Source organism: Triturus cristatus, chromosome 10, assembly GCF_964204655.1.
Source record: "Triturus cristatus chromosome 10, aTriCri1.1, whole genome shotgun sequence".
Classification (NCBI taxonomy): domain Eukaryota; kingdom Metazoa; phylum Chordata; class Amphibia; order Caudata; family Salamandridae; genus Triturus; species Triturus cristatus.
In genome coordinates, this window is record NC_140593.1 from 784341107 (window position 1) to 784357609 (window position 16503).

A 16503-nucleotide genomic window follows, 5' to 3' on the forward strand; every position below is an offset into this window, starting at 1 on the left:
GTGCCTCATGGGAACAGTCCAGCCCGAACTGCCAAGCCATGTCTTCCCTGGACCGGAATCAAGCATCCTAGGACCGGTTTCTGGCTATCAGCCGTCATCAGCCAGGATAGCTTGACTCCAGTGGCGTAGTGAGCACGGGTCCCACGTCTGGGAATACCCATCCCACTTAGGGCGAAAAGCGTTACAACAAACAAATGATGGACGAAATGCTGACAATGCAGACATTCTCCCCCAGTCAAGAGATCTGGGTTAAATCCATCGTTCTTTTGCCCACTACACCACCCCGGTTTAGACATGGCCATATGCAAATCAGTCTTGACCCTGTGCCTCATGGGAACAGTCCAGCCCGAACTGCCAAGCCATGTCTTCCCTGGACCGGAATCAAGCATCCTAGGACCGGTTTCTGGCTATCAGCCGTCATCAGCCAGGATAGCTTGACTCCAGTGGCGTAGTGAGCACGGGTCCCACGTCTGGGAATACCCATCCCACTTAGGGCGAAAAGCGTTACAACAAACAAATGATGGACGGAATGCTGACAATGCAGACATTCTCCCCCAGTCAAGAGATCTGGGTTAAATCCATCGTTCTTTTGCCCACTACACCACCCCAGTTTAGACATGGCCATATGCAAATCAGTCTTGACCCTGTGCCTCATGGGAACAGTCCAGCCCGAACTGCCAAGCCATGTCTTCCCTGGACCGGAATCAAGTATCCTAGGACCGGTTTCTGGCTATCAGCCGTCATCAGCCAGGATAGCTTGACTCCAGTGGCGTAGTGAGCACGGGTCCCACGTCTGGGAATACCCATCCCACTTAGGGCGAAAAGCGTTACAACAAACAAATGATGGACGAAATGCTGACAATGCAGACATTCTCCCCCAGTCAAGAGATCTGGGTTAAATCCATCGTTCTTTTGCCCACTACACCACCCCGGTTTAGACATGGCCATATGCAAATCAGTCTTGACCCTGTGCCTCATGGGAACAGTCCAGCCCGAACTGCCAAGCCATGTCTTCCCTGGACCGGAATCAAGCATCCTAGGACCGGTTTCTGGCTATCAGCCGTCATCAGCCAGGATAGCTTGACTCCAGTGGCGTAGTGAGCACGGGTCCCACGTCTGGGAATAGCCATCCCACTTAGGGCGAAAAGCGTTACAACAAACAAATGATGGACGGAATGCTGACAATGCAGACATTCTCCCCCAGTCAAGAGATCTGGGTTAAATCCATCGTTCTTTTGCCCACTACACCACCCCAGTTTAGACATGGCCATATGCAAATCAGTCTTGACCCTGTGCCTCATGGGAACAGTCCAGCCGAACTGCCAAGCCATGTCTTCCCTGGACCGGAATCAAGCATCCTAGGACCGGTTTCTGGCTATCAGCCGTCATCAGCCAGGATAGCTTGACTCCAGTGGCGTAGTGAGCACGGGTCCCACGTCTGGGAATACCCATCCCACTTAGGGCGAAAAGCGTTACAACAAACAAATGATGGACGGAATGCTGACAATGCAGACATTCTCCCCCAGTCAAGAGATCTGGGTTAAATCCATTGTTCTTTTGCCCACTACACCACCCCAGTTTAGACATGGCCATATGCAAATCAGTCTTGACCCTGTGCCTCATGGGAACAGTCCAGCCCGAACTGCCAAGCCATGTCTTCCCTGGACCGGAATCAAGCATCCTAGGACCGGTTTCTGGCTATCAGCCGTCATCAGCCAGGATAGCTTGACTCCAGTGGCGTCACCCCGAGTGGGAAGGGTATGCTCAGACGCGAGTCCCTTGTTCTCCATGCCACTGGAATCAAGCTATCCTGGCTGACGAGGGCTGAAAGCCCGAAACCGGTCCTAGGATGCTTGTTTCCAGTCCAGGGAGGACCTGGCTTGGCAGTTCAGGCTGGACTGTTCCCATGGGGCACAGGGTCAAGACTGATTTGCATATGGCTGGGTTCAAACTGAAATGGCATGGTGAGCAAAAAAACGATGGATTTAGGCCCAGATCTCTGTACTTGGGTGAATGTATGACATTGTTCTGCATTCTGTCCATCAATTGTTGTTTTTGCATTTGTCACCCCGAGTGGGAAGGGTATGCTCAGACGTGAGTCCCTTGCTCTCCATGCCACTGGAATCAAGCTATCCTGGCTGACGAGGGCTGAAAGCCCGAAACCGGTCCTAGGATGCTTGTTTCCAGTCCAGGGAGGACCTGGCTTGGCAGTTCAGGCTGGACTGTTCCCATGGGGCACAGGTTCAAGACTGATTTGCATATGGCTGGGTTCAAACTGGAATGGCATGGTGAGCAAAAAAACGATGGATTTAGGCCCAGATCTCTGTACTGGGGTGAATGTATGACATTGTTCTGCATTCTGTCCATCAATTGTTGTTTTTGCATTTGTCACCCCGAGTGGGAAGGATATGCTCAGACGTGAGTCCCTTGCTCTCCATGCCACTGGAATCAAGCTATCCTGGCTGACGAGGGCTGAAAGCCCAAAACCGGTCCTAGGATGCTTGTTTCCAGTCCAGGGAGGACCTGGCTTGGCAGTTCAGGCTGGACTGTTCCCATGGGGCACGGGGTCAAGACTGATTTGCATATGGCTGGGTTCAAACTGGAATGGCATGGTGAGCAAAAAAACGATGGATTTAGGCCCAGATCTCTGTACTGGGGTGAATGTATGACATTGTTCTGCATTCTGTCCATCAATTGTTGTTTTTGCATTTGTCACCCCGAGTGGCAAGGGTATGCTCAGACGTGAGTCCCTTGCTCTCCATGCCACTGGAATCAAGCTATCCTGGCTGACGAGGGCTGAAAGCCCGAAACCGGTCCTAGGATACTTGTTTCCAGTCCAGGGAGGACCTGGCTTGGCAGTTCAGGCTGGACTGTTCCCATGGGGCACAGGGTCAAGACTGATTTGCATATGGCTGGGTTCAAACTGGAATGGCATGGTGAGCAAAAAAACGATGGATTTAGGCCCAGATCTCTGTACTGGGGTGAATGTATGACATTGTTCTGCATTCTGTCCATCAATTGTTGTTTTTGCATTTGTCACCCCGAGTGGGAAGGGTATGCTCAGACGTGAGTCCCTTGCTCTCCATGCCACTGGAATCAAGCTATCCTGGCTGACGAGGGCTGAAAGCCCGAAACCGGTCCTAGGATGCTTGTTTCCAGTCCAGGGAGGACCTGGCTTGGCAGTTCAGGCTGGACTGTTCCCATGGGGCACAGGGTCAAGACTGATTTGCATATGGCTGGGTTCAAACTGGAATGGCATGGTGAGCAAAAAAACGATGGATTTAGGCCCAGATCTCTGTACTGGGGTGAATGTATGACATTGTTCTGCATTCTGTCCATCAATTGTTGTTTTTGCTCCTTTCAATTAAGGCACCTCAAACAATCATTTATGTATACACGGGTAAATATTAACCAATTGTTAAGTTAGAGGTAGACACAGGTCACTAACAGCAAGGCAATTCTTAGCACAACATTGCATTACCAATAGCCCATTTGTTCGTCCTGAAGAATGCTGCGGACTCAGTAGAGCCATAGGCAGAAACATGTTGACGACGGTAACAGTGGTGATGGGGTAAAAGTTCCCCTAATCCCCACATTTTAAACTTTTAATACCAAGTAAGGTGCCCGACGAATAAATGTAATCTGGGATACTACATTGGTTTTAAACTCACTACTCACGCGTGCCCTTCCTAAAAATTAGAAGTGCCTCCCTGTCCTCAGGTGTAGGCCCGCTCTCTATCAAACTGGGTTTTTAGAGAGTGAGGGCTGTCCTATGATGAAGAATGACACCTGGTAGTGTGTGGGGACAGCCAGTTCCATTTTTGGATATGCCTAGTACTCCTGTCAAGTAGTGCTACGAGGGACACTGTAACGTAACATAACTGTATATAATTCTCTGGAAGCTAAATTGTATGTGTACAATCTTTGACTGTAACCATTGGCTATAATTACACAGAGGAGTACGAGTGTAGGAATGTGGTCAGGTCTGAGTGAAAACACAAGGTTTAGGAAGGCATACTTCATGTTAAATATGATCAGAGTACTTTAACTGTCAAGCATGCAATGCCTCACTTATAATTGAAAAGTCAGTATTCCTAGTGCCCACAGGAGGCCAATCACACATGTTAGATTTATTACAGAAAGATGTCATTAAGAGAAATAAGCAAAGTTTGGGAGCCAACCAAAGTGGTGAACGAAGGCTCTTAAAAAGGGTGGATATCCACCAACTAATCATCATTAGAAACTTCATTTCCTCATCTCAGGTTAGACTATACATTTGCAATTTATGAAATACATTGTTCTCTGTAATTGGTTTGATACTTTCAACCCAGAAGTATACCAATTGTCATAAAGAAAAAGATGCAAATTGAATGAGGATACCATTTTCTCTCTATTTTATTCCAGCATGGCCTACAATGGCAACCACTTCATTTCCTTGGTGATTTTGTGCTCTTTAACATTTTAAGTTTAAAACAGTCCTGCCGTTATGTGGGAACATGACGAATTCTGGTTGTTATGGCTGTGCTTTTCAGGATCCCCAGGTAAGACTGGGTTGAGAAACATAGTGCCAAAAGGTCAGGTGACTCGTAGTTAGGTGTGACAGTGTCTGTGCTCATGTTTTCCCTGCTGACATAAGTACTTGAGACACAGGCACTTGTGCACCTAAACATTTGAATTGTTCTTTTTTAATGAACACCTCTTCACAAATCACATGGCAGAAGTAAATAACAGTATTAATAATCATCTACACTTTCCTAATTGTTCGTAGTGGGCTCCTGCAGAGAAGATGATGATAAAACTCTGTTTCTCAATCATCCTCCTAATAAAGGAGGACATTTCATTTTTCAGTTTTTTGGTCATCTATTTGAAGGTTTACAGGCATATTGTATAATATTCGCATAAGAAAATCATGAATGTATCCCAGCACCATCCCACCTACATTTGGAACAGATTCACACATTTTTGGAATTCTCAAATACATCCAAGAGTACTCCGGGAGGATGAAAACGTCTCAGATTTAAGAACACTCTGTAAATTCTTACCAGGATTGAATTTTTATACATGCCAACTTTTTTGCCACCCTGAAAATATTTTTCCCCTTGGAGAAACACATTCGCTCTCAACCCCTTCCAATATTGGGGATGTTCCCTCCCAGGCTCCTCCCATGATGAGGTTATACTCCTACCATTAACAGGAATACATTTCCAAGTGTATCCAGGGTTGGACTAAGCTGTAAAAAAGTTTATGAAACTCAGAAATGTGCGGGGGTTCCTCAACTTTGAAAAGCGTTCCAGACTTGGAACATCCACTCCTATCCCTAAGAGTAGAATTACTGCTAGGTAATATAACACCATACTTCTACAAAATTACATGTGAACAAATACATTTATGAATGTTTATATAATGATTAGATATCTCAAACATGACTTACCACTTTGTAATAAGGCCATTTGCACAACTAAGTTGAACTTCGCTTTTATTGCACAAAATCCATCCTGTAGTAAGTTGGTTTCTTTTTAATCAATAATATTGTTCTAAATAGAACACCTCACAAATAAGAGATTTCTTCAGGCATGGCTCCAAGGCAGTTGTGCCAGAAACCTGGTTACGTCTATTCTCACTAGATTTGTCCATTGGTGTTAAGAGAAGTGACAAAATAGAGCAGTTTGTAAACAGTGACATTTTGTGATTAAAAAAGTGAGATGGGGCAGTTTTACTACAACAATTCTCAATGCTGTCAACTTTTTGAGAGGGCATAGTTTGTAGAAATAAACAAATAAATGTATTACGGCAAACCAAAGGTTGATTAACACCGACTACACCCCTTGTGACTGTGCCCCATAGCTGCTGCCTACCACAGCCTCAATATCCAATTTTAAGCAGTAATTTGTTCCATTTACAATACTGGAATAGTTTGCATGTATATATGCATGTCGATCAATGTTAACCCCAGCATTAACTATTTTGCTTCTTGAATTAATGTTTGGATTATTTAGTGTTAACGATACAGTTACTTAATATGCTTCTGCCTTTCTCGTCTTTTGAGACTTCTTCATATTATTATTCACATGGAAGCCATTTCAGTTAGCATAATGTGCCAGTCAATGATTGTCACATAACTGGAACACACTCCAGAACCCGCATTGTCTCAAAGGATATGGACAGCTTAGAAAGTATGGACAGATGATGCTTAATATGATACATCTTGTGCGCTGGTTTACCTTCACTCTGCTACAAGTAACCTTGGAACTGCTGCTTCATAGATAGGATCACTGACATTATGTGATTTTGTCTGTCACATTGTTTTCTTCAAAATTATGGATGTGCCACATAATCTACCATCTGTTTCACAATTTGCAGATTTCACCCAAAATATTTTGAGCTCAACAGATCAAAAGCTACTGAAAAGAAAGCGCCATACCATGACTGGGCACATTGGCAAAGCCTCTGCAAAGGATGATGACCTTTCAGTTGCTCTCATGGGGTTAGTGGCTCAAAGGGCCTAGGTTAATCGTCTTTTATAAATTGCGCAAGTTCAGTGTTAGTGAAAATGTGGATTCTAAGTTTCAAGATCATTGATCCTAATTAATCAATTCTCAAGATGTATCCCATCTATTGTGAGTATTCCCTAATCCTCGCTTCATCGACTCTAGAATAATTTGTTTTATCCATCATCCCAACGCGTCCACTGGCACTTCCTTTTTCCAGACCCTCTTCCCTACCCCTGGCCATTCGCTAAACCTGATTTATGCTTAATCCTGAAATGTTAATTACCAACGGACCTTTCCTTACACATGACCCTTCTCTACTCAAATATCCTTCAGTGACGTACATAGCCCCCCTGACTCGATCTTGCTTACAATAATCGTACAGACAGATCGTGTTTCCTAAGGCCCTGCTTGCCCTGTTCTTCAAGTCCATGCTTTTATTTTGCAACTACTAGTCGGGATTTTCTAAGTGAGTAAACAAAATTCAAGAATGCTAGAAAAAAAACTTGAACTGAATGGCCTACAACTAGGAAAACCTCAAACTCAGTAAATCTTTTTCTACCACAACCACGAGCATGTCGCTGCAGGGGAACTTCCCTGAAAACGAACCCAACCTCACCCACAGGCCATGACCATCCTGAACCGGACGTTTTCCTCCCAAGCAGCAGTGTCCTTTATCCCGAAACTTCCTCCACAGGCTTGATAGTTCCAAATTCCCTCAAAAGTTTACCGTGTGCCCCCCGAGTCATTTGTGTAATGAGGCCACTTAACCATACAAATCGGGCTTTGCTCTGCACTCGTACCTTCCGACCCACTCTCTACCAATTTCAACCCTCCCTACAAACCTTCTTGACATTTACCCCTTTCCAGATTCTGCTGTGCATGTCAACACTCGTGCAGCTTGCCCCAGACGTCCTGGTGGAGGAAGGAGCTTCGTTTACAGACTACATAAAACACTCAACAGATGCATCAGTGACAGCACTTGACTTCATCGGTTGGCATTTCGACCAGAGAGGGAAGCTGTGCCAGGCATGGTGAGAGAACTACGAATAGTAACCCCACACTGTAAATAGCTCATAAAGTGATGTTCAGTAACAAACAAAAAAAACTCCAAATCAGGCACATTGTTCTAGACCCCTCGCACCATTCCTTACCTGCTGCCACTCCCACACTGGACTGCACCTCAGATTGGAGACCGCCTGCCCAAGATCTGGCAGATGCACTTGGCACTCCAAACGTCGTCAATGTTCGCGAGCTGGCTAGCCTGCCATGGCATGAACTCGTCCAACACTAGACTGCACTGTAGTCAGGAAGTGTAGATAAGTCCAAGCTGGTCGTACGGAAGCGCGATACATACATCTAAAATGGCCACTGTGGCTAAAATAAACACGCGGTCTAGTGTTTTAAGAGTAGATAAACCCTTGCAAGTCGTTACGGAACGCGCGATAAATACCCACATGTAAAATGGCCACTAGGGTCTAATACAATCGTGTGGTCTAGTGTTTCAAGCGGATATTGGAGAGCGAATGAAGACAGTAGAACAGCAGTGTCAAAAGCACTGCTTCCGGTATGAACCAGAGCGTTGAATTCTTTAACACAATATGCCAGCGATGGGTGCTACGTTACTGGGCAGGAGAGTAATACTTCTCACTGTCGGCTTTCAGTTTTCTGATAGTGGAAGAATTTCTGTTTTCGATTTTTTGTATTTATTACACAAGCAGCCATAAGCATTTAAAGGATAGGGAAGCCAGGTAATGCAGAGCTGCCAAGTTTTTTGTGTTCTTATGTGTGACATTTCCACGTTTTCATTTTGCTTATGTGTGACTTTCCAAGCCTTGTATGTACCACTTTGAGTGGCACTTTATTGCATGCAGAAAACGCAGCTATTTCAAAGTAGTGAGGAACATAACAGAAGTTACACCCTTTTGTGGTGTGGGGAAGGTCAGAAATCACACAAAACACACTGAGGCCACCTGGGTCCACGTGGAGAGTTACGAAATGTAAGGGTATAGGATAGCCATCGTACAGGACGTTTCCCCTCATGCACCCGTAGGTGGTATGCTTCATCGTAGGGAAACCTCCTCACCTCCAAGCCTAGTTGCAATGTGGGCTACAACCTCCTGCTCAGGGTTTGTTTTCAGTGTTTCTGCTAGAGGTTTCTTAAAACCAATGATGTAGGCAGAGTGTGGTGAGAAGGGACTTAAAAGTGGTATGTGAGCCAAAACTAACTCTATAGTAGGCCAGAGAATTCTCAGTTTTTGAACATACAATATTGCATCAGTGTAAGTAAGTCTTCGCCCAGACAGGGTTTCACTGGTGGTTGTGATTAACCTGCAAAGGAATATTGAAAGAGCACATGTAACAAAATACAAACTCTCCAAACTATTAGGGTCATAGTCAACCATTAGAAATGTATATTTTAATGCTTACCCGCTTAGTCAGGTAATCTGTGTTAACTCTACCTTGGTACAAACTCAAGGGAGCCAAAATGTCCTAGAAATGAAAGGACATATGAGTAGGTCAAATTGTAACCATTAGTAAAGTGTCAAACTGAAAATGCAGTCATCATTTAAAGTTGACACTCAAAAATTATGGACAAACACGCAAGGTACAAAACGAGTAGACTCCATAACCGTGAGAGGTGGGGACGAGCAATGTGACATAATTCAATAGAATCGTTTCTCAATAACAGACCTGGTTAAAAAGGTAAAAACAAATGACCCGGTACATGGTATTCACGGTGTCTAAAGTGTGGAGCAAAGCGGTACAAAAGGGGGTGGTGATGGACGGAGCATCAGAACCAATCAAACACTCACACCCAGTCAACAGATCTGGGTTTGATCCATCACCATTCTTTAGCCCACTCTGCCACCCCAGTTCAGACATGGCCATATGCAAATCAGTCTGACCCTGTGCCTCATGGGAACAGTCCAGCCCGAACTGCCAAGCCATGCCTTCCCTGGACCGGAAACAAACTTCCTAGGGCCGGTTTCTGGCATTTCAGCTGTCTTCAGCCAGGTTTGCTTGTATCCAGTGGCAAAGTGAGCAAGGGACTCACGTCTGAGCATACCCTGCCAACTTATGGCGAACAAAGCGGTACAAAAGGGGGTGGTGATAGACGGAGCATCAGAACCAATCAAACACTCACACCCAGTCAACAGATCTGGGTTCGATCCATCACCATTCTTTAGCCCACTCTGCCACCCCAGTTCAAACATTGCCATATGCAAATCAGTCTGACCCTGTGCCTCATGGGAACAGTCCAGCCCGAACTGCCAAGCCATGCCTTTCCTGGACCAGAAACAAGCTTCCTAGGACCGGTTTCTGGCATTTCAGCCGTCTTCAGCCAGGCTTGCTTGTATCCAGTGGCAAAGTGAGCAAGAGATTCACGTCTGAGCATACCCTGCCAACTTATGGCGAACAAAGCGGTACAAAAGGGGGTGGTGATGGACGGAGCATCAGAACCAATCAAACACTCACACCCAGTCAACAGATCTGGGTTTGATCCATCACCATTCTTTAGCCCACTCTGCCACCCCAGTTCAGACATCGCCATATGCAAATCAGTCTGACCCTGTGCCTCATGGGAACAGTCCAGCCCGAACTGCCAAGCCATGTCTTCCCTGGACCGGAAACAAGCTTCCTAGGACCGGTTTCTGGCATTTCAGCCATCTTCAGCCAGGCTTGCTTGAATCCAGTGGCAAAGTGAGCAAGGGACTCAACGTCTGCTTGTTTCCAGTCCAGGAATGACTTGGCTTGGCAGTTGGGCTGGACTGTTCCCATGAGGCACAGGGCCAAGACTGATTTGCATATGGCTGGGTTCAAACTGGAATGGCATGGTGAGCAAAAAAACGATGGATTTAGGCCCAGATCTCTGTACTGGGGTGAATGCATGACATTGTTCTGCATTCTGTCCATCAACTGTTGTTTTTGCATTTGTCACCCCGAGTGGGACGGGTATGCTCAGACGTGAGTCCTGTGCTCTCCATGCCACTGGAATCAAGCTATCCTGGCTGAAGAGGGGTGAAACCCCGAAACCGATCCTAGGATGCTTGTTTCCAGTCCAGGGAGGACCTGGCTTGGCAGTTCAGGCTGGACTGTTCCCATGAGGCACAGGGCTAAGACTGATTTGCATATGGCTGGGTTCAAACTGGAATGGCATGGTGAGCAAAAAAACGATGGATTTAGGCCCAGATCTGTGTACTGGGGTGAATGTATGACATTGTTCTGCATTCTGTCCATCAACTGTTGTTTTTGCATTTGTCACCCCGAGTGGGACGGGTATGCTCAGACGTGAGTCCCGTGCTCTCCATGCCACTGGAATCAATCTATCCTGGCTGAAGAGGGGTGAAACCCCGAAACCGGTCCTAGGATGCTTGTTTCCAGTCCAGGGAGGACCTGGCTTGGCAGTTCAGGCTGGACTGTTCCCATGAGGCACAGGGCCAAGACTGATTTGCATATGGCTGGGTTCAAACTTGAATGGCATGGTGAGCAAAAAAACGATGGATTTAGGCCCAGATCTCTGTACTGGGGTGAATGTATGACATTGTTCTGCATTCTGTCCATCAACTGTTGTTTTTGCATTTGTCACCCCGAGTGGGATGGGTATGCTCAGACGTGAGTCCCGTGCTCTCCATGCCACTGGAATCAAGCTATCCTGGCTGAAGAGGGGTGAAACCCCGAAACCGGTCCTAGGATGCTTGTTTCCAGTCCAGGGAGGACCTGGCTTGGCAGTTCAGGCTGGACTGTTCCCATGAGGCATAGGGCCAAGACTGATTTGCATATGGCTGGGTTCAAACTGGAATGGCATGGTGAGCAAAAAAACGATGGATTTAGGCCCAGATCTCTGTACTGGGGTGAATGTATGACATTGTTCTGCATTCTGTCCATCAACTGTTGTTTTTGCATTTAAAGTGTGGAGCATGCATTTATAGAGACCGTGGTATAAGTTAAACAGAGCATGAGGAAACACTTGTGTCCTGTCAAAATAGTTTAAAACCATAGTTCTCAAAAGGAGCTAAATCAAAGTTGGCGTACATGAAGGCGAGGGGTCATAAATGAGGCCTGTGTCATGACTCGATTCTCCAACTACCCATAGGAAAAGTGCTAAAATGTAGGCACTTACAAGCGGATAGGTCCATCATAAAAGCGGCTGCCTCGGGTGCTTACTCGTGCCACGATGGGGATAGAGGCACAAGTGCGTGCTCCTGGAATTTTAATCTATTTGAATCACGGAATGTAACCGCGAAATTCCTGACAAAGCCAACACAGAATTTAATACAAAAAAAGAATATGTGGTTGTAAAGATGGGTGGTCATAAGCGAAGCTGATAGGCGACTGAATCCCTCACCTTCCCGAAAAGGGTAGTTCTCAAAATGTAAGCAATAGCATTTCGAAGCAGACGCTTACCTCGTAAGCGAAACTGCCTCAGACACTTGCTCACGTCGCGGTATTAACAGAGGTAACAGAGCGTGCTCCGGGAGTTTTTTTTTCTTTTTATTGTAAACAACAAAGTAGTAGTACATCAGTTAGATATCAGTTCAGTTCAGTTCAGTAGATCTTTATTTCGATGATTAAAAACCATCATAAAAATACATTGTACAAAATACATTAATTACATTTCTGAACCATACATCATTAAAAGGAGGGTTAAAACATTTAAAACATATGGCATTATATACATCGTTGCTCAGTCTCTTGTATTTCTTAGTCTTACTACTATTTTCAGAAAATTCATAATAGAGCACAGGATACGCATATCACTGGCCTTTTGCAAAAAGAGTAGGGCAGTCTTGGCTTGACGGTGTTTTACTTCTTTTAAAATATCAACAAGAAATCTGCGGCGGGGAATTCGATAAAAAGAACACAAAAGTACAAAATGAAGGGTGTCCTGCGGAGACCTATTGTCGCAGCCGCAGACTCCCTTCTGCTCAATTGTTAAAGTAAAACCTGATGGATATGCTAAAATATTATGTAACAAATTGAGCTGGTCTGTGATAAATGGAATCCCAAGCTCAGTGTGTACAATTCCTGCCGGGGTACTCTGTGGTAGCTTCAGGATCATACGTAGGAATTTATCTTCCTCCAATTGTAAAAGTTTTGCATCCCTGAAGCCCCAGACCTCTGCACCATATGAAGCCTTTGCAGTACTTACAGCTACGTATAGATTCATTACTTGCTCTGGTGACCAGCGACCCAGCCTTCGGGCAAAGTTGAGTATCGCACCGTTTGCGGAGACCAGCTTTCTACACCTTTCCTCAATTAAAAAGTCGAACTTTATCTCCCCATCAAACAAAAGGCCCAAGAAGGAGAAGGAATTTACAGTTTCTAGTGTGTGGGACCCTATTTTAAATACAAATTTCCTGCATGGTTTCTTGCCCGCCACCATCACGTAGGATTTGTTCAGATTCACGGACAGGTCTAATTTGTCCATGAATTCCACAAACCCATCAACGAGATGTTGTAAACTCAGAGCTGTTCGAGCAAGCAGGACCGCGTCATCCGCGTACAGCAGTACCGGGATATGACGCGTTCCTGCTTTGGGACAATCCACATTTAAGTCAACCAGTGTTCTCTCCAACTCATTTATATAAAGGGAAAATAAAAAGGGGGCAAGGATACATCCCTGCCCCACTCCGCTGGTGCATGGGAAGGGATCGGTACTCCCCTCCCCCCCCGTGCTAAAGCGGACCTTGGCCGTGGTGTTCCAATGTAATTCCTTGAGAATGGTAATAAGTCCGGGATCAATTCCCAGATTGCTCATCATGGCCCAAAGTTTACTCCTATTTACATTATCAAAAGCCGCAGCCAGATCCATAAAACCCATGTAGAGTGTACCTTTACTAGCCTTTATGTATTTTGCTGCTAATAAGTAAAGGTTGAGGCATTGATCGCTTGTTGATTTACCCAATCTAAAGCCATATTGGGTGTCTGCTATGACGTGGTGCTCTTCTGTCCAGGCCATGAGGCGATTTAAAACTGCCCTGCCCAGCAATTTGGCTGACACGTCTATCAACGAGATTGGTCTATAGCATTGAGGATTGTCCCTACTCCCTTTTTTGAAGATAGGGACAATCAATGCTGTAGACCAAGATCGCGAAAGACCAGATTTTATAGCTGCGTTTAGCACCCTTGTCATAATAGGGGGCCAAAGATCGATGTTGCTTAGATAGAGGTCTGGTGGCGTACCATCAGGCCCCAGAGCTTTGTTACGTGTCAGGCCTTGGATTGCTTGGGTGATTTCTTGAAGTGAAAATTCTGATTCACCGAGCCGAACCCCGTCCCAACCCCCTACAGACACAGTATCACTGCTATGATTGTAAAGGCCCTTGAAATGAGCCACCCACTGTTCGAGGAGTATATTATTGCTAAGCACCGGAGCATTACTGTCTTGAAAGCAGGGTCTATTGATGATTTTCCAGAATTCATTAAAATCTCTTTTCTCCCCAGCCTCCCATAGGTTAGCCCAGACTTCCGCTTGAAGCGTGGTCTTCCTCTGTTTTACCTTTGTTTTGTATATGTTTCTACAGAGAGCTACTTTCTGCTTGTCCCTAGATTGGGTTTTAAGGCATGATTTTAAGTCTCTCAGTGCTCGCGAGCATTCGGAATCAAACCAGCGTGTTTGGGTTCCATTCTTTTTGGTCCCTTTTACTTTCAGTAGTTCGCCCACCAAGTTAGTTAATGACTCGAGCACTGAGAGCAGCACACCTCCCTCTACTAAGGGATCAAGACAATCATAAATCTGTTTTTTTACCTTTTTCTGCTAGAGTTCCATAGAACTCCTGGGCATTAATTTTTGCCCATCTAAGTCGCCTCCCCTGGTCCACTGGTCGCAACTCGATGGCTGCCGGTTTACTTCTAATAGAGCGACCACTATATATTAATTCCATCGTCAATGGGTTATGGTCACTGAAGGGACTCCAATCTATTTTCACCTCCTTGACCCGGTCCTTTGCAAAGGTAGATATCATAATATAGTCTATAATGGAGTGGCATCCCCTACCTTTGAATGTTGGAGTGAGAGTACCAACCCTACCCGGGGCCACCAAGTCTATTGTATGTGTTAGAGCATAAGTGTCTAATAGCTTCATAAAGGTTGTACCCTCCTTGTTGTGCTCAAAGTGTGGCCCACTCTCTGCCGGGCATGATGACCAGTCAGCACTTACGGGGAACAATTTTGGGCAAAGATGGCAATTTAAATCACCCATAATCAAGACTATAGGTTCTCCTACCCCTTTCCTCTGACTAATCTCATAATTAAGTCTGTTATCTAGTTCCTGGATTACTGAGTTATTCCCATCCAGTGGCCCTGAATTATAAATATTGAATATCAGTAATCTCAGCCCTTGACCTTGAAATACAACTGCCTGGAGGGTGTGCGATGTCCAGGAAGGTTGTGACCATGAGCCTTCTACATCTAGATCGACATACAAAGCCAGCCCTCCCTTAGGTCTGCCTGATCTGCCTTCTATAGCTGGTACAAAGAAACACTTGTAACCCTCTATTTGATAAGGGGAGGATTCTACCGCCCATGTCTCCTGGAAAGCTAATATATCATAGCCACGGAAGTTTTTCTTCCAATCACAATTTTCAAATTTCCCTGCCAAGCCTGCAATATTCCAGGACAGTAACATCAGACCTTCTCTCAGTGCTTTTCCAACATCTCCTCCCTGGTTGTGTGTCCTTAGATCATCCTTCCAAAGCAATGTCACTCCCTGATCACCCTCACCTACAGATGTTCGATGTACATCCACCCTCTTTGCTTGATAGCTTTCTGGGACCCTCTGTGCACTTAATTTATTGTTTCCCCTTCCAGCCATCTTTTCATGACATTTCCCAATTTGGGATAGTCAGTCGTTTTCGTCAAGGGACTGTAGTGGGCTAAACCTGTTTGTATTTGCCCACTGAGTATAACCCTGTCCTGTCTGCTCTTCCATTCTGGCCCAATGTCATGTTGGTTTCTTTCCTGTTCTAGCATAAGCATAGACGTTTGCAGCGCGTCTTCTCGGGTAGAAGTATCCTAATGGTAAGGAACATATGGTGCTCGTATGGTTTTTATTATAGCTGCCTAATATGTATTTCACTAGATCAGCGTTTCTAAAGTTTACTACGATGCAATCCCCTGTGATATCTTTCCTCCTGCTGCCTATCCAGTTTACTCTTCTCACATGGACAGTCTCTCCGCACTCTTCTCCCCGCAGGGGCCTGTGTATGTTTAACCACTTTATTATTTTGCTTTTCAGTTCTGTGTGTGACTCTTTCTCCCCTTCCCTGAGTTCGGGAACCCCTGTAAAAGCAACAACAAAAGGGCATGCTTCAGGGGGCAGATTAATATGTTGTGGTACGTGATGAACAAATCTGTCATTCGGCTCATGGCTTGTCAGATTTGTGTTAGTGTGGACATGGGTTATTGGATTTCCTATTTGAGCTAGCAGGGCATTTGTTCGCTGTTGGGCCTTATCCGTGTCCTTTGTCCCCCCCTTCTGAGTATTTCCCCTCTCTACCTGGGCTGTAGGTTTGGGTATTTCGTGGACTTGTACAATTGTGCATTGCTCGTTACTCACACAGTTATTATTACCGACTATCTGACCAGCTGGCGTGGGGCCTGCTAGGGAACGGTTTGCTGTTAAATTACAATCTATAGGGCCCTTAGATCTTCCCTGATTTGTCAATTCATTAATCACTTTATCTAGCCTGCTAGTTATTGGTTTCAGCTGATTCATAATGAAAGTTTCCATGTGTTTTTGGAGGTCTCCTATTACTTCGTCCATCCATCCAGGTGGAGTTTGATGACGTGTCACTGGCACTTCGGTGACTGCTGCCTCCCTATCTTTCGAACCGTGTGTAACCCTGCTTTGTTTGTTTTTCCGAGGTTGGCCCTTCCTGCTTCCCCCTTGTTTTGATTTCCTATTTGTGTCTATGACTACTTCTTTTGCCACCTGCGCACAAGGAATACCTTCAGTGGAATTTTTTAGAGAGTCGGTATGGGAAATTGCTGATGTGTTTAGAACAGTGG

The 16503-nt window shown here is 45.4% G+C and overlaps 1 protein-coding gene across 1 annotated transcript in view; it reads right to left on the reverse strand.

The window, feature by feature from the left end:
* FAM234A (family with sequence similarity 234 member A) overlaps positions 1 to 7820 on the reverse strand; it is a 346953-nt gene extending 339133 nt beyond the window's left edge. The window contains exon 1 of the mRNA XM_085628316.1: positions 7643 to 7820. The gene's annotated coding sequence lies outside the window, so the exon portion shown is untranslated. The remainder of the gene's footprint in view (positions 1 to 7642) is intronic.
* Positions 7821 to 16503: the final 8683 nt, after the last annotated feature.